Source organism: Phacochoerus africanus, chromosome 6 (genome assembly GCF_016906955.1).
Source record: "Phacochoerus africanus isolate WHEZ1 chromosome 6, ROS_Pafr_v1, whole genome shotgun sequence".
NCBI lineage: Eukaryota > Metazoa > Chordata > Mammalia > Artiodactyla > Suidae > Phacochoerus > Phacochoerus africanus.
The window spans coordinates 63,546,291-63,568,958 of NC_062549.1; positions in this window are offsets into that span (position 1 = coordinate 63,546,291).

Here is a 22,668-nt window from a genome sequence, read left to right on the forward strand (position 1 = left end):
CATAATGCTTTGTAAAATATATCACTTTAATGTAAGTTTAACCTGAAACACTCTTTTGTGTATCATTAGATCAATATAGATGAAGAAGGGGCCTCATACATCACAATACTGGTATATTGTAATATTTATATATATATAAATGATATCAAGTAAATATATTTTTGGTATCCTTTTATTGAATAAAGTATTTGAAAAATATTTACTATAATCTGGATAACATCATTACTGACTACACTTTAACCTATCAAATTGGAATTTTCTTTTTTTTTATGAAATTTTTTTTTTTTTTTTTTTGCTATTTCTTTGGGCCGCTCCCGCAGCATATGGAGGTTCCCAGGCTAGGGGTCAAATCGGAGCTGTAGCCACCAGCCTACGCCAGAGCCACAGCAACGCGGGATCCGAGCCGCGTCTGCAACCTACACCACAGCTCAGGGCAACGCCGGATCGTTAACCCACTGAGCAAGGGCAGGGACCAAACCCACAACCTCATGGTTCCTAGTCGGATTCGTTAACCACTGCGCCACGACGGAAACTCCTCAAATTGGAATTTTCATTGGCAAGTTGATTTACAGGAAGAGCCTGTATAGATAAGAATAAAGTAGTAAAGGCTGGAGAATGAACATATTTTAAAATGTTAAAAGCAGAAGCCTAAAAATTTACAAGTTTTGAGAGACTTATTAGAATTTGATTTAAACGTATTTAAAAAGTTAAATGGAAGTATATGACATATTGAGTAAAATCAAACCAAAAAAAAAAGTTTCAGAGTCTTTAAGAATGATGTGAATCCCACTAAAGGAAAAATACACTAACATAAATATAAGTGTGTGTCGGGGGGTATTCTGGAAGGATATACATACATTAACAAGCTAAAGGAGTTAGCTTTAAAACTTGAAAGGCAGGTTTTGTTTTATATGGCATAACTTAGTTATACCAAAGAATTGGTGAATATTCATCTTCCTTAAACATCAGTACCATGAGGACACTACTTTTCATTATAAACCAAATTTATACATAGATCAGGATTACACTTTTTTTAATGGGGAAAATACTATGATACCCATCATATAAGAAAGCAGCTACTGAAAGATGATTAGGGCGATTACCACATTCTCACATTAAAGTGCCTTCTTTTGCCCATCTAAAGGAGAATGTGGGAAAACTGGGCAGTTTGGAGCAGCTCCCAGAATCCTAGCAGCCACTGAAATCCTACACTCGCATACTGCAGGGAAAGCTTGAAAAATAAATGAACCTCTTGTGTGTTCTTCACTGAGATAAGTCCTATCTCACCAATTCTTTTGAATTTAGTTGAGACAGATTTGGCTGTCCTTTAAAGATGTAAAGTAAGAGATAAGCTCCAGACTGATTTTATTTATTTATTTATTTTAACAGTTCTTGTACTGAGCATGAACTTTTTGGAAAATGTCAAATGCTTAAACACAACATTTTATTTTATTTTATTTTTTGCTATGTAGTAGCAGGCATATAAGTACATGTTTGAATCCATCTTTGAAGATACTTCCTGACGTCATTAGTATCTAAGCAACCTAATTAGTTCTTAGGAATCCATGAAGTTGAGGGTAAAGAATTTCTGGGGCCAGTTAACTAGAAATTCAAAAAAATATGCTACATAAACATATTTATGTTTTTCCAGGACCTAGTAGAAGAAGAATTGGGTTGCTAGTCAGATCTGAGTCTGTCTCTATTATGTATTTATGCTATGTAATAACAGGGAAATTTCACCAAGACATTACCGCATGTCAGGTACTGAGCTAAATTCCTTACAGGTATTGGCTAATTTAATCTTTATCATGGCTCTTTGAGGTAGATACTGTCATTATCATTCCAGTTAATTAAGGAAGTAACTGAACCAGACAAAATATAAATTGTTTGCCCAGAATTGGCATTTGACCTAAGCCACTATGTATGACCTTAAAATTTTAGACTATTTCCCTCTACTTTACCCCACAGTGATAACATCTTTCTTCCTGTTTCAAAGGTAGTCTCAAGTTCATGTAGAAAATAGGATATAAAATGTTATTTTACATTTTTAGGATGGAAATAATATGAAAATATTATTTGTAACTAAATTATATTATATTTAATTTAAGATAAATGCAGGAGTTGCCAAGCACAATCTACGAAGAGGAAAAAAAGAGGAGGAGAGAGAAAAGAAAAGAATGTGTTGCTGGTCCTTACAGGGGAAGGAGGTAGGACATGTGCCTTTTGTTCTTCCAATTGGTAGATTGATGTTGACCCACCCACACCGCTTACTAGGTGTCTACCTGACATTTGACTGAGATTCGACCTGTCAAGGTTGGGCATGTTTGGGATGAGGCAAGTAGCCATGGACTAGGATGAAGGCTTTCCTTACATAGGGAGGTATCCGTGTGGATCACAACCCACACAGCAGGACAAGACAGCTCCAGATTGTGAACATACTGCCAGCACAGTGGATCAGAAAGCTTCTGGGGCTCTTAGAATAATCTGGGCTTTGGATAAGTAGGAAATGGATAATCTCCAAAGATTGAGGAAATACAACCAGTCACAAGGGTGAAAGCCCTCGTTGCAAATACAGACATTATTCTCAGCCCCGGAATTTACATTTTCATAAGCAAAAAGTGGCTAGAATGAGATAACAAGTCCTTCCTGACTCTGTAAGGACTTTGTCCAAAGCCTAGATCACAGTCACAGCTAGCAAAGTTAAATTAGTTATTCATGGTCTTTTTGGAGAAATTTCCCAGTGGACCTAGGACTCTAGCAAAGCAATTTGGGTTTAAATTGAGGCAGAATCTCTAACAGTGCCTTTGCTCCCTTCTGAGAATGAAGCCTGAGCTGACAGTACATTCGACAGAGACATCCTTCCAAAGGGGCCACTGATTCTCAGAACGACAAAAAAATAATGCTGCCGTATTTCTTGGTTTTCCTTGTCGTTGGCCCCCTTACACCTTCCAAGCCTTCTTTGCAGTATCAGATAGAAATACTGATCATTACTAGGCTCTGCAGGCTGACAGTCATCATTTCTCACTACTAAAGTTGTGCTTTAATGTTTTGTTCTAAATAAAATATAGCATGTTGACAAATATAAAATCAAAGCTTTTAAAAAAGCAACCTAGCATTGTCTATTCAGTAAAATTATACCAAGAACTTAGCACAGTAACTATTGAAAAGTATTTACTATTAAAGATAATTAGATGTGAGTAACTAGTCAAAACTGATAAATACATATCAGAAGGCATACAAGTTTAAAAGCAAACATATTTGGCTTAAAATATGCTACGGAAATAAAGGGATGATTTTTTTCAATAATGCCAACCATGCTTAATTACTACGAACAAATTGTCAGTTTATGGAATTAAATATATGCTAATTGTACCACTCCTTCAACATTTTACTTAATATACTATGTTATTATGTTATATATTACATATATTATTTGAAGTTGAACATTGTTAATATGCATCTTAGGTGTTTTGGTTCTGTTTGTTAATCTAATTCTTTTCAGTTAAAAAAAACGAAGAAGTCTTTCAACAAACACAGGTATGTATTTTAGAGCACAAGAGCAAGTGATTTTGACTGGAATTTAAAATCCAGAAGTAGGAGTTCCCGTTGTGGCGCAGTGGTTAACAAATCTGCCTAGGAACCATGAGGTTGCGGGTTCAATCCCTGCCCTTGCTCAGTGGGCTAAGGATCTGGCATTGCCGTGAGCTGTGGTGTAGGTCGCGGATGCAGCTCAGATCCCGCATTGCTGTGGCTCTGGTGTAGGCCAGTGGCTACAGCTCCGATTTGACCCGTAGCCTGGGAACCTCCATATGCCGTGGGAGGGGCCCTAGAAAAGGCAAAAAGACAAAAACAAAATAAAATAAAAGACAGAAGTGAAAATTTTGAAACAAGTATTTTTCCCCCATACCCACCACCATTTGTACTCTTTGCATCACTACACCAGGCCCAACTAGATTTTAAAATCTGTCTTAGTTCATATTTGATTTAGCTAATTGCATTGCTCCTAGAGATCATCAGAGAGGGGAAAGGAGAATCAAACATAGAAAGTCAGCCTGTTAAATGAGTCTCATTAGCATGAAAGCCATCTAATTGGACTTCCTGCTCTTGCTATCAAGGAAGTTCCCATCCTGCCTCAGCAAGGGATCACTTCACATGGCACCATGTTGAAACTTTCTCTTGTTCCCTCTTTCACTACATATATTTACTGCCCAAACTAGCCCGATATTAGCTGGGGGTGTAAACACTGGTATCAGGTAGGGTTAGGAGTGTGTCATTCTCTTATATTGCTCTGGCATTCCTAAACGTAGTAGTCGTGACAACTGCATTTGATAGCAATTGATGCAAAAGAAATCTAATGAAAGCCTCACCCTCTTTTCTACTATAAATTACATTCATTGGAAACATTTCTCATACTGATATTCCAATGAGAAGTCTTTAAAAATTCAGCATTTTGCACAAAGTTCATTTGAAGATTTGAAAAGCACCATATAGGATATTATGAAATTGTTGTTTGGAGGAGAATGTCTTTCTACATAGATATAAAATGAAATGTACCTGTTAAGAACTTCAAGCTCAAGAGAGTTCCTAGGAAGGAGAATTTCAATACAGTGTCAGGTTATTGGCTTATGTAATTTTCTATATCGCCTATGGCAATTACCAATAGTTGTAGAACTGGAAACAAGTGCAAAAAAGAAAACGAAAAACCAGTTAACAAAAAAGCAGAGTGGATAAATTGAATTAGTTTAATGGTGAGTGCTGAAAAGGAATACTTTTGTATCTCTTTACAAACTCTCCAGTTTATTCCCTGAAGCATGAGACTTGAGTGCCCAGAGACAATATTATTGCTTGGTTTGCAGAACTCTAAAATACTCCTGGCATCCCCATTTGAAAAATGTGACTGTTAACATTTAAATGACTCTTGTTACGATTTGACCTGGAAAATTACGGTTGAATCTGTACACTTTACTACCAGAAGAATATGGTCAGCTTAGAGGGAATTTGGAAAAGACTAACCTAAATAATTAGAGAAGAAAATAAGAAGAGGAACAGTATAGTTGTACTGCCAGAGTGATTGATGAGGAAACAGAGATTTAGAAACCCTGTGTTTGAAGAATGATAATGTCAGTGTGAATGGAGGTAACACTGAGATTATGTTCAGTGTCACAAAGTAAAAAACAAACAAACAAACGAAAAAACAAGAGTGAGACTAAAGGTAAACAACACTCCTATTTTTAAAACATCCATTTTACAAGATATGAAAATTTATTATAAAATTTGTTCTTCTCAAAGTACCAAGTACTTGTAGTAAGCCCCTCTTTAAAACAAAACAAAGCAAAGCAAAACAAAATGATACTTAGACATAGTAATGAATGTAACTTGCAAATGATAAAGAGCTACTTTTCTTATTCTCTCAAGAAAAATAAAATGTGCTTTAGAGTCTTTATCCTGATAATTCTTGCTAATGTGATGAGCACCTAGGAAATGTGATACTTTGATTATTTAAAGAATAAGGCACATTATGTAACATATCTTGAGGCCTCATTGCATGTTGAAAATACATAGTTACATCACATAGTAAATATTAACATTATTAAATACTTGGACTACTTATTGCTTTATCCATACTTATGATTTAGAGAATTAAAATTTTTTTCTTTTTTCTTTTTCTTTTTATATTTTTGTCTTTTCTAGGGCCACTCCCACAGCATATGGAGGTTCCCAGGCTAGGGGTCTAATCGGAGCGGTAGCCGCCAGCCTGCGCCAGAGCCACAGCAACTTGGGATCCAAGCTGCATCTGTGACCTACACCACAGCTCACAGCAACGCTGGATCCTTAACCCACTGAGCAAGGCCAGGGATCGAACCTGCAACCTTATGGTCTATAATCAGATTTGTTAACCACTGCACCGTGACGGGAACTCCCAAGAGAATTAAAATTCTAACAAGTCATGTCTTAAGTGAAAACTTACTTGACAATGCAGAGTAAATAATTTTTATACCAACTACTGCATTTTTTCCTTAAGAAATTTATAGATTTAGCCAAGCTTTTGGTGTTTCTATTTGGTATTCCTTCCCTATTTCCTTCCTATCACACTTTATGAACAATTTTATATCTATCACAGCTAGCGTGACAGTTTTAGTAGCTAAAAAAATATGTAATAGTTTCTTCCACAGGTTGGGTTTCCCCTTGGAAATTTACATGGAAGTGATGAAATTAGCAAACCGGGATTCAGTGCTGAGCGCATGCGCCTCTTTGATGTCCCTGCCTTTTTCTCTCTTAGGGGGCATCAGTGCCTCTAGAACTTTCATCTCTATCCAGATGACTCCCAAAGCCATATTCTCCAACCCTTGATAATGGCAATTAGTGTTACATTTCTAACAGTCTTTTGGAGCCTTCCACTTGGATCCTCTGCCATCATCTGGAATAGGTCCTCCCCTTGATCACCAGGCTAATTTACCACTCTTCTTTCGTAGGAAACACACACACACACACACACACACACAATTGCTTCCTACTTTATGTTATCCCCACAATTTCCTGCAGTATGAATTCTCTCCCCACTGTCACCTTCTCAAAACACCCCCATCATCCCATCACACAAGAGTTTAAAAATGATTCTCTTCTACCTGTAGAATCAATCCCCAACCCCTTAGGCTGAAATTCACACTTTTCCATGATTTGATTCCTGCCCATTTTTCCACCCTCATTCCTCACACAGACTCCCGTCCCTCGAAGACACTTGGCCTTTCCTAATTTTGTACTTTCAACCAACCCTCATTCTTACCTTGAAATACTCTCTCCTTCCTTGTCCACCAACCAGAATTCTAAAAAGCCCCACCTAAATACCAGTCTCACTTTCTCCTGAAGCCTTCCTTGACTGCTTCAGGCAGAAGGGATTTTGTTCTTGCTTAAACTACACTACATTATCTGCTACTCCTTTATCATAGAAAAATGGTAGCGTTTAGCGTTTAGAATTGGCATACTCTTTTCTGCCATGTATTATATTGGATGTCTTAGTATATATTAAATGCTATCTCCTCATTGCTTCTTATAGAGCATTGCAAAGGTCATCTGTTTCTCTAATTAGATGATCAGCAACTTGAGAGAAATTTGGTAAAGAAAAAAATGAAAAACCATTAGCTTTTAAATTACAATCATCTATGAAGTTCAAACAAACTTAAGATATTTCTGTGAGAATGAGCAAGTTACTTGGCTTCTCTAAGCCCCAGATCCCTTTTTTATAAAAAGAAAAAGGACGTACCTATTTTGGGAGTTTGCTTTAAAGACTAATTAATCTAATATATGTAAAGATGTCAGCCACAGAAAGCACTCAAGAAATGTGGGTTCTTCTTTTCCCTGTGTGTCCTCTAAATAACTTACAGTGGGGACTTTATCAAAATCAATTGATAACAAAAACTTTTGTAACAATTAAAATTTTTAATTTCTTAGAAAAGAAGTTGCTGGGTCTCACTAGAGTGAAAGTACACATGAGAAATTAGAACGTAATAGGGTTGACAATGTAGGTTGATACAAGACAGGAAAACCTGGATTGTCAGGCCATGGACTATTTTTCTCACTCAATCTGAAGTAAGACATGCTGAAAGACATTATCCAGAGAGTCATGCAAACTGTTCCTCTTTTTAAAATGCGACATGTTGTGATATGTGGGAAACAATGAGAGGGAAAGAACAGTAGGTGCTAGATATTTGTAAAAGCATGGGCTTCATTTCAGAAGGCTGGGCTAATGTCTTGGCCTTGATAACAATAGCTGTGTGACCCTAGAAAAATCCCTTTACTTCTCTGTGCCCCTGTTTTCTCATCTGTACAATAGGACTAATAATTCCCTTCTCATGGAATTTCTTTGAGGATTAAGTGAGACTATATATATATATATATATATGAAATAAATAGATAATATATAATTTGTAAACTGTGCTAGATGTACCACATGAATATAAATATAAAAATGACATGTTCTGTTTCACAGATTATATAATATAATTAGAGTCAGTTTTGGGGTGGTATACTATGTAGATTGTAGCTCTATTCATTGTGTAAACTCTCACACAATTGTGTAAACTCTCACAATACCATATACTATATAGTATCATTAGAATTAGAGTTGGTGAGATATACTACATGGTTTGTAACTCTCCACACGCACACACAATTAAGATACAGGTCTGTGTTTATGGTGAAATGGGATTTAACCATAAATAAACCGTAAAGTAATGGTGATGTTGAATCTTATGTTAGGGGAGGGCTATAGCTACAAAGAAAATAACAGTACCAAAGGCAGCAATCCCTGTAAGATGGGCTCATTCAAATGTTATTTGTCCTTTTCTTCTTCTTCCGGTATCAGGGCTGCCAGGTTTCACAAGGAGGCTGAAATTCTGTAAAACGAAATAGTGTAATTTCACTGTTTACTAAATATATAAGACAACATCAACTACTGGAAAACAGTAATAGCATTACATCAAGTTAAATTAAATCCAGTGGGCAGAAAATTCAATAGAATGTTGCAAAACAAAAGCATGCATTTTGCTTTGAGCCCTAAGGACCAGCAAGGGAATGGCAGTGCAGAAGCCCCCATTTAGAAACGTTGCCTACTGTTTTTATGTTCAGTTATGGAAACAGTGGCACTCTAGCTGGCTATGCTGCTGGGATATTGGATACAAAGAAAATTAAGCCCCAAATCATCATGGCTTTAAGGGGTGTAGATAATTCAATATAAATTCAGAAATCAGCCATCTGAAATTACCTACAAATTGTAAACAGCATTGAGGAGCAAGTAATAATCAGTAATATTTTATATTTCTTGATGTCATTTAGGGGACATTTATCATTGACTTTCTGATTGAAGAAAAGAAGATTATGTTTCTTTGGTAACAATAAGTAACAGAAATAGAATTGTAGGAAGAAATAAACTTATGGATGTCTGGATTGTAATGTTGATTAGGTACATAGACTATTTAGCAGGCAACCCAACTAAGATGACATCATTAGCTTTCTTGTGACCAAAAATGAACTGAGAGTATAAGGCCATGAAAAGAGTTTATTTAAAAGTCTAGCTTTTATTATATATTGTAATTATTTCTGGTTTGTATTTAAGCCTTCAGGCTTGGCAATCTTCCCATTGAGGGAAAGGAAATGAAAAGTTGAAACATATATCACTTTTATTTAAAATTCTAGTATCAAAAGATATTGAGCAGTCTCCCTTGATAAAATCAGCCCCAATGGTGCTTTTGTCTTTAACTGTAAAGTTAACTGTAATGTTTTAGATCTGTGTTATTTTTTATACTGGCATTTATAGCACTTGATTAGTGATTGGACTTCCCTCTTTCCAAGTTATAACATAGCATAAAAAGAAACAATACCCACATAAGATTCAAACTCCTTATTAGAATGGGTATGGAAGACCCTATCTTGATAATTTGATAGGCATGGTGACTTAGTTGCAGAATTCTAAAGATTGTAAGAATGAATTATTTTTAATATATCATAATAAATCTTTAGATTTCTTAACAGATCAGGTGTCTATAAGTTAAACTTTGTCTGTAGCTGAAAATATAAGGGAAAAGGCCAACTGGAATTTCTTAGGTCCTTAATAGGTATGTCTTATTTTAAGAACATGTGCTAAATTCCTAAGAGCGTTCAAGGACCAGGCTGTCAACAGATTTTCACTGGCAAAGTGTCTTCAAATTTCTGAGTAAAAACAATTTTCAACCTAGAATTCTATACTTGGAAAACTATCAATAAAATCTGAGAGAAATTAAAGAGGTTTTTAGACTTCTAAGAACTCAAAATATTTTCTTTTCACTCATTATTTTAAAACATTCTAAGTATCTTTATTTTTTCCATATTATTGTAATTTTTTCAGCTTCAACCTTTTTTTTTTTACTGAATTATGGTTGATGTATAGTATTTTATGTTGTAAGTGTAGAATATAGTGATTCACAATTTTTAAAGGTTATACTCCATTTATACTTATTATAAAATTTTGGGGTATTCCCTATTGTACAATAAAACTTTGTAGTTTATTTTATACCTGTAGTTCTTACCTCTTAATCTATAACCCCTATATTTGCCCATCTCCTCTTCTCTCTCCTCACTGGTAACCACTAGTTTGTTCTCTTTTTCTGTGAGTCACCTTCTTTTTTGTTATATTCACTAGTTTGCCATAATTTTAGATTCAACATATAAATTATATGCAATATTTGTCTTTCTCTGTCTGACTTATTTCACTTAGTGTAATACCCTCCAAGTCTACCCATATTTTTTAGAAATGGCAAATTTTCATTCTTTTTTATGCCTGAGTAGTATTCCATTGTAGACATACACCACCTCTTCTTTCTCCATTCATCTGTGCATGGACATTTAGCCTGTTTCCATATCTTGGCAACTGTAAATAATGTATGTATCTTTTCAAATTAGTGTTTTTGTTTTTCACATCATTGTAATTTTTATTGCAGCAAGATATACATAACATAAAATGACAGTTTTAATCAGTTTTAAGTGTACAGTTGAGGGGCATTAAGTATATTCAGTTGTTGTGCAACCATTACCATTATCCATCTCCAAAGATTTTTCATCATGCCAAGCTGAAACTCTGTATACATCAAACAATAACTACTGATTACTCCCTTCTCCCAGATCCTGGTAACTACTACTCTACTTTCTGTCTCTCTGAATTTGACTATTTGAGGTACCTCATATAAGTGGAATCATGCAAGAGTTGACCTATGCCTAGCTGATTTCACTTGTTTTTAAGGTCCATCCATGTTGTGTCATGTTTCAAAACTTCATTTCTTTTCATGGATGAATAATATTCCATTTCATGGATATTCCACATTTTGTCTATCCACTCATCTGTTACTGGATATTTGAGTTATTTCTACCTTTTGGTTATTGTGAATAATGCTTCTGTGTACATTGGTGTAGAAATATCTGTTCAGGACCCAGCTTTCAGTTCTTTTGGATAATACCCCTAAGAGAAATTTCTGGATCATATGATATTTCTGTGTTTAATTTTTTGAGGAACTGCCATATTGTTCTTTATAGCAGCAGCACTATTTTACATTCCTACCAGCAATGCGCAGGGTTTCAATTTCTCCACGTCCTTGATAACATGTGTTATTTTCTGGCTTATTTGTTGTTTATTTGTTTGTTTATAATAGTCATCCTAATGGGGATGAAGTGGTATCATATTGTGGTTTTGATCTTCATTTGTCTAATGATTAGTGATGTTGAGCATCTTTTTATGTGCTTACTGGCCATTCGTGTATTTTCTTTGGAGAAACATCGATTCAAGTCTTTACCCATTTTTAATTGGTTTGTTGATGTTGAGTTGTAGGAGTTATTTACATATTCTGGGTATTAATACCTTATCAGATGATTTGTAAATATTTTTCCCATTCAGTGGATTGCCTTTTCTATCTATTGATGGCATCCTTTGATGCAGTAAAGTTTTTGATTTTGATGCAGTCTAGTTTATTTTTTCTTTTAATGTCTGTGTTTTTGGTGTCTTATCCAAGAAATCATTTCCAAGTTCAATGTGACAAAGTTTTCCCTGTATGTTTTCATCTAAGAATTTTATAGTTTTAACTATAAAACTTATATCCATTTTGAGTTTATTTCTACATGTGGTGCAAGATAAGGGTTCAATTTCATTCTCTGGCATGTGCCTAGTCATTTTTCTTAGACCCACTGATGGAAAAGACTATCCTTTCACCATCGAATGCTCTTGGTACCCTTATTAAGAATTATTTGACCATATATGTAAAGATGAGCTCTCTATATTCTATTCCAGTCTTTGTGTCTGTTCTTATGATGCTCATAAATTCTTAAACAGTTGTTTAAAGATGTGTTCTGGAGTTCCCGTCATGGCTCAGTGAAAATGAATCTGACTAGTCTCTATGAGGATGTAGGTTTGATCCCTGGCCTCACTCAGTGGGTTAAGGATCCAGTGCTGATGTGAGCTGTGGTGTAGGCCACAGATGCGGCTCAGGTCTGGCATTGCAGTGGCTGCGGCATTGGCCGGTGGCTACAGCTCTGATTCGAACCCCCACGTGCCACAGGTATGGCCCTAAAAAGACAAAAAAAAAAAATTAAAATAAAATAAAATAAAGATGTGTTCTAGCTAAGCAACATAAAAAGGACAGGATAAGCTTAAGGAGACAGAAGTAGCAAACCAGAAGAACAATGATATACAATCTCCAAACGATAGTTTTACTGAGACCTAAAGAGTAACCAGCCCAGATTTGAGCAAGGGGTCAGAGATTTCCCAGTGCAGGTCTTAGGAGTAGAAGGAGATTCGATTGATTAAATAGAATGAGAATTTTGAGAAGCTTGAGACTGTAGTAAAGGCATGCAATAGGGAAGAGAAAGAGGACTCTGTTTGAACCTAACTATAGGAATGTTTCCTTTGAATGGCACAGCAATAGAGACATGTGATCTATAGCAGAAGGAATATAGTCCAATCCCACAACTCACCTCTGCAGGAAACAAAATTTAAAGATTCATAATACTGTAAACTTTCAGTTGTGAAACCATATACCCATACCTGCCAGGTTAAAATGAGGCGGGAGATGCTTAAGACCTTTGAGCTTAGTTGCAAAACAGCAGGAAACCCAAAGATGTGGTAACAGCTTGTTGGCAGCCTTCTTGGGCTGAACATCACACGGGTGCATTGAGAGACTAAATGACCAGTCAGTGAACTTGGAACATCATGGATTGAAAATCCACTGCATGGAACACACAGAATCCCCCGAATTTGCCCATGTGGCCTAAGAAAAGACCTGAAGGCATTCGTGCCTGTGCTGAGGACTCTTGAAATTTCCCTTTACCCTTCCACCAATCTTTTCTTAACCTTGACACTTTCCCAGTTCCTACTCCCATGAAAGGCCAATGAAAGAGAGAGATCTGAGCTAACCTATAAATGAATCAGAGACTTCATTGTCTTACAAAAAAGAATGTAAAGGTTACCCATCCTGGTAATACAAAAAGTAAGAAATTAGGAGATGGGGCTGCAGCTGAAGAGATGGAGAGAAAGCCAGTGTTGTCAATGTCTTCATCTTTAAAGGGGAGGTCAAAAGATTTTGGCTGTGGCTGTTGGGCTAGAAAGTGAAGGTTTACCAAGCTGTTTAAAACTGCTGAGGTAGGAGTTCCCGTCGTGGTGCAGTGATTAACGAATCCGACTAGGAACCATGAGGTTGCGGGTTTGATCCCTGCCCTTGCTCAGTGGGTTAACGATCCGGCGTTACCGTGAGCTGTGGTGTAGGTTGCAGACTCGGCTCGGATCCCGCGTTGCTGGCATAGGCTGGCAGCTACAGCTCCGATTTGACCCCTAGCCTGGGAACCTCCATATGCCGCGGGAGCGGCCCAAGCAATGGCAAAAAGACAAAAATAAAAAATAAAAAAAAAAACAACTGCAGAGGTATTTGGAGTTCCCACTGTGGCTCAGTGGGTTACAAACCCGACATAGTGTCCATGAGTATGTGGGTTTGATCCCTGGCCTTGCACAGTGGATTAAGGATCTGGCATTGACACAAGTTGCAGTGTCGGTCACAGATGTGGCTCAGATCTGGTGTTGCTGTGGCTGTGGCTGTGGTGTAGGTTGGCCGTTGCAGCTCTGATTCAACCCCTACCCTAAGAACTTCCATATGCTACAGGTGCAGCCCTAAAAAGTAAAAAACAAACAAACAAACAAAAAAAAAACAAAAAACCTGAAGAGATATCCAATAGAAGAAGTGTAAATAGTAATAAAACATGGGGAGGTAAGGTAAAAGGGAAGGTGAAGTAGGGAGAGAGAGATGAGATAAACCCTCATTTATCAGTAGGAAGTCGGAAAACATTAAGAAAAGCTGTAAAAACACAAACACTGATGAGCAAGTTAAAAGGTTGTTGAGGCATCCCAAAAGGACTAGAAAAAAATATTTTTAGAGGGTTGCCTCTGAAGAGCAAGTTAGTGAGTTGGAAAGATGAAGCAGCAAACTCTTCTTTTCATCGTAAGCCCTTCTTTTTGATTTTTTAAGCCCCGTGCATTTCTTGCTTTGAAAATATAAAGTAAAATACAAAATGCAATGCCAAATGAAAAGAAAATAGTAGATTAGATTAGAATTCATAGATCAACATAATTTGGAGTACTGATTTGATTACAAAATATTGCTTAGTTTACTAAGGATTCAGTGATGGGCATCTTAAAACATTGAAGGTACCATCTGCATTTCGTGGTTAGTCCTAAGCTGCTTGATGAAAATAGTCTTCAAGCTCAAGTGATAATAGTGGGGCTATTAAAGGTAAATCTTAAAGTGCATCTGAAATTAAAATGCAGGTCTCTTGGCTAAAAGATTTTCTTTAAAAATTCAGTCCATACGTAGCTTATTTGTAAAGTGAAGGCGATTAAAAATGCTGAGATTATGTCTGAGTCTATTAACATAGCAAAGTTTCGCTGATCCAGTACCCCAGTATCTGACCCCTTAATCTATCCTGGGAAACACAGCAGAATTAGGATGTAAACCACCATGTCTCAGTATTTTACCAAGACAGCCTCTTATCCCCCTCTAGTTAGATATATTAATCGATATTGATACTAATGTATATATATATGTGTGTGTATATGTGTGTGTGTGTATATATATATATATGCATATACATACATACATACATATATATATGCACAATCCTAAATTTGGGGAGAGGTTAGCCAATCTCTATGACTTTTAAAAAAGTAGGCAGAAAGGGAAATATAATAGGAGATACTTGATACCATCAAAAGAATGACTACTAAAAGCAAAGGAAGAGACATTTAAAAAAAAAAAACCAATAAAGCAGACACAAGAGCTTTAAAAAATAGCAGTTGGAGGCCATTTAGTTTGCTGACAAACCATCCTTCACACCAGAAACCCCCAAGAGCTGGTGCAGCTTTAGCATTTTGTAACTGATGACAAATCGCTACCTGTATGTTGATGACTCTCAAATCTAGATTTCTAACTTGGACCAGCCTTCTGCGCTCCAGACCTATTTATTCAACTACCCACTGAATGTCTTTAGCTGGATATTCACAGGCACTTCGAATTCCTCCTCCACATTCTCTTCCTGAAGCTGCAACTCCTGATTCTCTATCTCAGTGGCACAACTCGCCAGTGCTAATCTGTGTGGTTTTATACACGATTTCTTTTCTCTTACACAGATTTCAAGCTGAAGGAAATGCCTGAAAGATAATTACTGATTTGCAAGATCCAGTAGCAGAAGCATCATATGCTAAATTAAGATATCCAGTGCTAAGTTTGGGGTTAATAGATGCAAAGTATTACATTTAGACTGGATAGACAATAAGGTCCTACTGTATAGCACAGGGAACTATATCCAATCTCCTAGGACAGACCATGGTGGAAAATAATACATATACTTTTTCTTTTTAGGGCCACACCTGCAGCATACGGAAGTTCCCAGACTAGGGGTCGAATTGGAGCTACAGCTGCCAGCCTACGCCACAGCCACAGCCACGCCAGATCCAGGCCGCTTCCTTGACCTACTCCACAGCTTGTGGCAACGCCAGATCCTTAACCCACTGAGCGAGGCCAGGCATCAAACCCACATCCTCATGGGTACAGGTTGTGTTCTTAACCCACTGAGTCAAAATGGGAACCTGAAAATAATATTAAAAAGAATAATATTAAAACTAGTGATAATAATAATAATATTAAAATATTATAATCATTAACAATAATATTATTAATAATTATAATATTAAGAAAATAATATTTTAAAAGAATGTATGACATATATATGACTGAGTCACTTTGCTGTACAGCAGAAATTGGCAAAACATTGTAAATCAACTATACTTCAATTTTTTTAATTGAAAAAAAATTTTTGAAAACTTAAAAAAAGATTTCCAGCTCTTTCTGAGTCTCCAAAGGGTCTCCATTGTACTCTGTTTAAACAGATATTTCTTTCAGTACCTGCAACAGTTTATCACTGGAATCCTTCCACTAGACTGTACATTCCCTAATAAGTACAATCTTTATCTTTTTTTAATAATGATTTTTATTTTTTCCACTGTATTTGGTTTACAGTGTTCTGTCAGTTTTCTACTATACAGCAAGGTGACCCAGTTACACGTACATGTATACATTCTTTTTCTCACCTTATCTTCCATCATGCTCCATCATAAATGACTAGTTATAGTTCCCAGGGCTATGCAGCTATTCCAAAGGCAATTGTTTGCATCCAACTAGAGACTCTCATACTAAGTGAAGTAAGTCAGAAAAGAGAAAAACAAATACCATATAATATCACTTATATCTGGAATCTAATATATGGCACAAATGAACCTTTCCACAGAAAAGAAAAGAAAATCATGGACATGGAGAACAATCTTTATCTTAATTGCCATTGTCCCTTAGTCCCAGGCCCTCACTCTCTGCTCCGTGAATGTTTACAGAGCAAATGAGTGAATTGTACAGAAGATAATCAAATTATTTTTAACATGAGGAAAAACTATTAACAGGAAACTCTCAGTGGAGAAAACACAAATGTCCAGTAAATATAGGAAAGATGTTCCAATTTAGAAGTTGTTAGGAAAATGAAAAAAGAAAAGAAAAGAAAAGAAAAAGTCTGAATAATTTAGAATGCCAAAGATGAAAAAGATTGATAACTTCTAGTGCCGGCCAAGAGACATGGATCTGGCATTATCGTACAAAATTGATGGGACTGAAAAATATTATAACTGTTATTGCAGGCAACTTAGTAATAGTTATTAAAGTGTAAAATCTGTATTTGTTTTTGATACGGAAATCTCACTTCTGGGAATTTATCTGACAGAAATAAAAGTGTAGCAATTCTTTAGAGAATTAATTTAGTAGCAATTTCTCCCCAAACAAACAAGCAAAAAACCACTCCTGGAAATCTAATCAATATGGGAGTCAGTGGATGAAATTATGATACATCCATACTGTGAAAAAATATAAAGATCTGTGTGTATTGACTCAGAAGAAATTGTCTACAATATACTGAGTCAAAAATTAAGTTACAGAATAATGTGTACACTATGCTACAGTTATATATATAATATATATATTTATTCTTACACAAGCAAAAGAAAAATATGGAAAGATAAAATTGCCAGAGGAGAGGAACAGGATGCTGATTTTGCTTTATATACTTCTGAGTTTGCTTTTTTTTAGAAAATTTTCAAATGAACAACTTTAATATATGGAAACATACAAAAATATAATAGACACCTGTCTACCCATCACTTGGGTATATCAAATGTCAATATTTTGACATATTTGCTCCAGCTCTTTTTTTACAAAAGGAATAAAGTGTCATAGATAGAACTAAAGCCGTTTCACCCACACCTCAGTTCCCACTCGCCCTCCTACTCTCCCTAGAAGTAACCATTATCTTAATGTGGGAATGAATCTTTCCTGTGCATGACTCTCTTTCTCTTTGCCCATCCCTTTCCAGCTCTGTATGATTCTCGGGTCAGCATTCACATGCATATCAATCATGCCTTTGCCTTACAGAGCCTCTGTTCATCAGTGTTAGGATATCTGTGCATGATTTTATAATTTACCTGTGCATAGATACATTCATCAACAACCAAGGTCTCTTTTGTGTGTATAAGTTTATGTAAATGGCATCATTTTTACCCATCATTCTGCTGTTTGTTTTTTATATTCGACATCCCTTTCCAGTATTATCCAGGTTGAGGTAGTTAACTTATTTTAATTGCCTATGATGTTCTGTTGGACAACCTTATCATTTATTTATTCCACTATTGATGAAGATGAATGTTGTTATCTATAACTTTTTTTAAAACCATTTTTAAAATTGAAGTATAGTTAATTTACAGTGCTGTGGTAGTTTTAGTTGTATAGCAAAGTGATATATATACTTTTTCAGATTCTTTTCCATTATAAATTATTATAAGATATTGACTATAGTTCAATGTGCTACACAGCTACGCAGTAGGTCCTTGTTGTTTGTTTGTTTGTTTATTTTTGTCTTTTTGCCTTTTCTAGGGCCACTTCCTGCGGCATATGGAGGTTCCCAGGCTAGGGGTCGAATCGGAGCCGTAGCCACCCACCTACGCCACAGCCACAGCAACGCGGGATCCGAGCTGTGTGTGCGACCCACACCACAGCTCATGGCAACGCCGGATCCTTAACCCACTGAGCAAGGCCAGGGATCAAACCTGCAACCTCATGGTTTTTAGTTGGATTTGTTAACCACTGCACCACTACGGGAACTCCTATCTATTTTTTGTCCAGTAAAATTTTGTTGGAGTATAGTTGATTTACAATGTTGTGTTAATTTCAGGTGTACAGTAAAGTGAATCAAATTACTACAAGTTGTATTAATTTCAGGTGTATACCAAGGTAAAAAAAAATCCCTGGGCCAGGAGTTTCTGCATAGCATAGGCACGGCCAAATAAAAAATAAAATCTAATAATCAAAATAGAAGCATCTTAAAACTTATGGGCTTGAATTCTCGCTCCTCCTCTCTTCCTGTGATGGTCGTGAAATATTTTAGTTTCACCTTCTTTTTGTTGTTGTTGTTGTTGTTGTTGTTGCTGTTGCTATTTCTTGGGCCGCTCCCGCGGCATATGGAGGTTCCCAGGCTAGGAGTTGAATCGGAGCTGTAGCCACCGGCCTACGCCAGAGCCACAGCAACGCGGGATCCGAGCCGCGTCTGCAACCTACACCACAGCTCACGGCAACGCTGGATCGTTAACCCACTGAGCAAGGCCAGGGACCCAACCCGCAACCTCATGGTTCCTCGTCGGATTCGTTAACCACTGCGCCATGACGGGAACTCCTCACCTTCTTTTTAAATCCTTTCACTCCAATTTTCTTTGTTCTTGTTTTTATAGTTAATGTTTTTTTAGATATATACAGGTATTTTTTCTAATGCCTTTGTTTTTCTATCCTTCATATATACCCTACTCCTTTCATGATCAATATGCTTATTCAATATGCTTATTCATAAAGTAATCCATTTAGTATTTTTAAAAACATTTACCTAAAAACTATATATATATATATTTTTTTTTTTTTTGGCTGCACTAACAGTATATGGAAATTCCTGGGCAGGGATCTAATCTGAGTTGGAGCTGTGACCCACAACTACAGCAACGCTGGATCCTTAACCCTCTATGCCACAGCAGAAACCCCCTAAAAATCTAATTCCTAAATGATAAACACCTTTAAAATTTAAGTATGACAGCTATTTTGTCTCAGCAGTTTGAAAATACTCAATGGTTTTTAGCCTTGATTATTGTCATTGAGAAGATAGCTATCAGCATGAACTTTTTGTTGTTGATAATCTAGTTTTCATCTCCAGGTGATCTTTATTATTTTTGATATTTTATACTTTTGTTATGATTTCTCCAGGTGTAAATTTATTTTTATTCATCCTAACTAGGCATTTGAAGTTTCATATTTTGATTGTTTTTGATGTTTTACACTCTTAGTATGATTTTTGCAGGTGTGAATTTATTTTTGTTCATTTTTTAGCTAGACAAGGTGTTTTTTCTTTAATGTGAGAACTTTTGTCTCACACAAATTCTAAAAATGTATCGGTCACTATCTGTCAATATTATCCCTCTAAGATCTCATTCTTTTATACACTTTCCTTGATTCTTTCCTTCTTGTCTCTTAACAGCTATTTCATATTTTAATCTCTTTTTCTCATTGTGTTGTACTGAAAAAAATTTTCTTAATTGATATTCCAGTTCACTAATTCTATCTTCTACTGTGTCTCAACTGCAGTCTGATTTATTCAGTTTTTAATATCGAATAATTAAAATGTTTATTTCTAGGCATTTTTATTTAATAAAATGCTTTATTTCTTATAATATCCTGCTTTTTTTGTATGTTTCCACTTTCTAAATATATTATTATCCTAGATATGACAACTTTTGTGACTTTCTATACACTGATATTCTAAAAGTCTAACGTGATTCTTCTTTCTGTTGACTCTTGCATGAGGTGGATCATGTCCTTATGCATCTTATAATTTTGGAAGGTGAATTTATCTTCAACGGAGATCTTTTCTATAAGAGCCACATGTACTGTGGGCTGAAGCTTGCTGTATAGTGGTGGTGCATTTCCTTCTGGTTCCCAGGTGTTACTCTATATCAGGACTAGCTGTTGACATTAATTTCTTGTTGTGATGGTTTCCTTACTAGGCATTTGGTAAGACTTACTGGCACATGGCTCCAATTTTAAAATGTCCTTCTTCACCCACAACTTCTCATCCCTTCCTTGGGCGGAGATATTGGCAGAGGTTTTTCAGGTTCACCTTTTTTTGAGGACGCAGCCTTCCCAGAACTCAGTTTTATGCAGGCATCTCAGTTCTACATACTTTGAATATCTGGGGCCCCAAAGTTGCATCTTCTATCCTTGCTCTGCTGACTAGTCCCCAGCTTGGCGCTTTCAGGTACTGAGGACCCCAGAGATTTTACCATGACACACTCTTGGTCTTAGCTTGGGCAGGTTGTCCTGGGGTCTCAAATGTGGACTCCTTGTCCCCAAGCTGTGACCCCTCTGGCCAGGTAGGCTTAGGACTCTATGACATGCATGCAGTCCTAGGCTGCTTTTTCCCACACAGGATTTGAGAAACAGCATGTACAGCTCATGACAATGTCAGAACCTTAACCCACTGAGAGGGGCCATGGATCAAACCCTATCCCTCATGGATAATAGCCACAATAGAACTCCTTAAATTTGTTTTAGGTGGTCCTAAAGAGTCAAATTGGGACTAAAGGCAAACTTTACTGAGAGGTTCTTTGTAATTCAAAGGTTAAAAACTAATATTTTTGTACATAGTTTATTTATATGGGAAAAGTTTACCCTTGAACAGATTAATAAATTAATTTGGAAAAATATGTCAACACCTATGACTACATTTTTTAAAACATAGGTTGCCAAAGTCATGTGATAGGGATGCCACTGTTGAAAAGATGGAAGAGCTGCTTTTAAGAACCTGGAGAGGCTGTGAGTCTCTCTTTCTTTTTTGTTTTTTTATTATCAAAGACTTTATTTTTTTTACATATACGCATATCCATTCTCTTTCAGATTTTTCTCCCATGTAGATGATCACAGATTCCTGGGTAGAGTTCTCTGTGCTCTATAGCAGGTCCCCGTTGCCCAGTCATTCCATAGACCTCAGTGTGCCTATGCCAGTCCCAAACCCCCAGTCTGTCCCTCCCACCCTTGCACCTGTCCCCTTTGGTAACCATAAGTTTGTCTTCTATGTCTGTGAGTCTGTGTCTGTTCTGCATATAAGTTCATTTGTAGCCTTCTGAGTCCCCCTTTCTTTACGTGCTCCTCTCCTTCCCCTCCATCCTCCATTCTCCTCCCAGGCACCTTTCCAGTCTCCCTAAGCTAATATGTTCTCCATAGGCTTGAGAGGGGTGGGGAGTATATAAGCGGACAAAGATGTCAGTGGTCCCCTTCAGAGGCCATTTCAGATGGTGGCACTATTGGGATGGCCACCCTTCACCCCAGCATTCTGTGAGGGGGCTGCTGGGTGGCCCAGGTGTCACCCCAGGGGGCCAGTGAAATGTGAGCAGCAGGTAGTTTCCACTGGTGGGTGCATAAATAAAGATGCAGTGTTCCCATCCACCTACGAATTAGGTGTCAGCTTTCCTGAAATGTCAGAGAGCTTGCCCCTCCTCACTGCCCCCACCCCCTAACTATTCATAATAAATGTTCACCTCGTACAGTTGCCTTCTCCTTTTAGGTTACTCTTGGTATTCCATTTAATCAAACATCTCCAGTGCAGCTATGTTGTGAGGGGACAGCTTGGGAGTTCAGTCCTAAAGCTTCTATGTACATGGTCCTGGGCTATCATGTCCATGGGGAAAAAACATGAGCACAGTTGTTTCCTCCTTCTTCCAATTTCCAAAGAGCTACCCTTTCTTCCTACTTGCCTGAACACTCCTGCCAGGAAGTTATTCCTCTGTGATAAGCCACAGATTTGGGCCATGATGTCCAGTTAAAATATTATACAGTATATTTTTGCCTCTCGGGAATGAAGGTTGGGAGGGGGCTCTCTCTAGGACAGAGTAGGTTTTTTGTTTTGTTTTTGTTTTTAAAGCTTTAAGGACAGAGTGGGTATTGTTAAAAGGTGAAGAGAGCCAGTGGCAAGGAATGAGAGGCTGATGAGGTAATTCCAGAATGAAGGAAGAAGTCCACATTTAGAAACCAAGCCCCCCCCCTTTATATATATAAGCTCTCATTTCTAAATCATATATATGATTCATATACATATTCATGTATATATATGTGAATCACTTTGCTGGACACATAGAACTAAGAAAACACTTTAAATCAACTGTCTTTCAGTAAAGACAACCCTTGGAGGTCCTGTTGTGGCTTAGTGGTAATGAACCCAACTAGTATCCACGAGGTTGTGGATTCGATCCCTGGCCTTGCTCAGTGGGTTAAGGATCTGGCATTGCTGTGAGCTGTGGTGTAGGTCGCAGATATGGCTCAGATCCTGCATTGCTGTGGCTATGGCTGTGGCTGGCAGCTGTAGCTCTGTTTCGACCCCTAGCCTGGAAACCTCCATATGCTGCGGGTAAGGCCTTAAAAAGCAAAAAAGAAAAAAGAAGAGACAACCCTCACCAACTTTGCCATTTCGCCTCCATTTTTC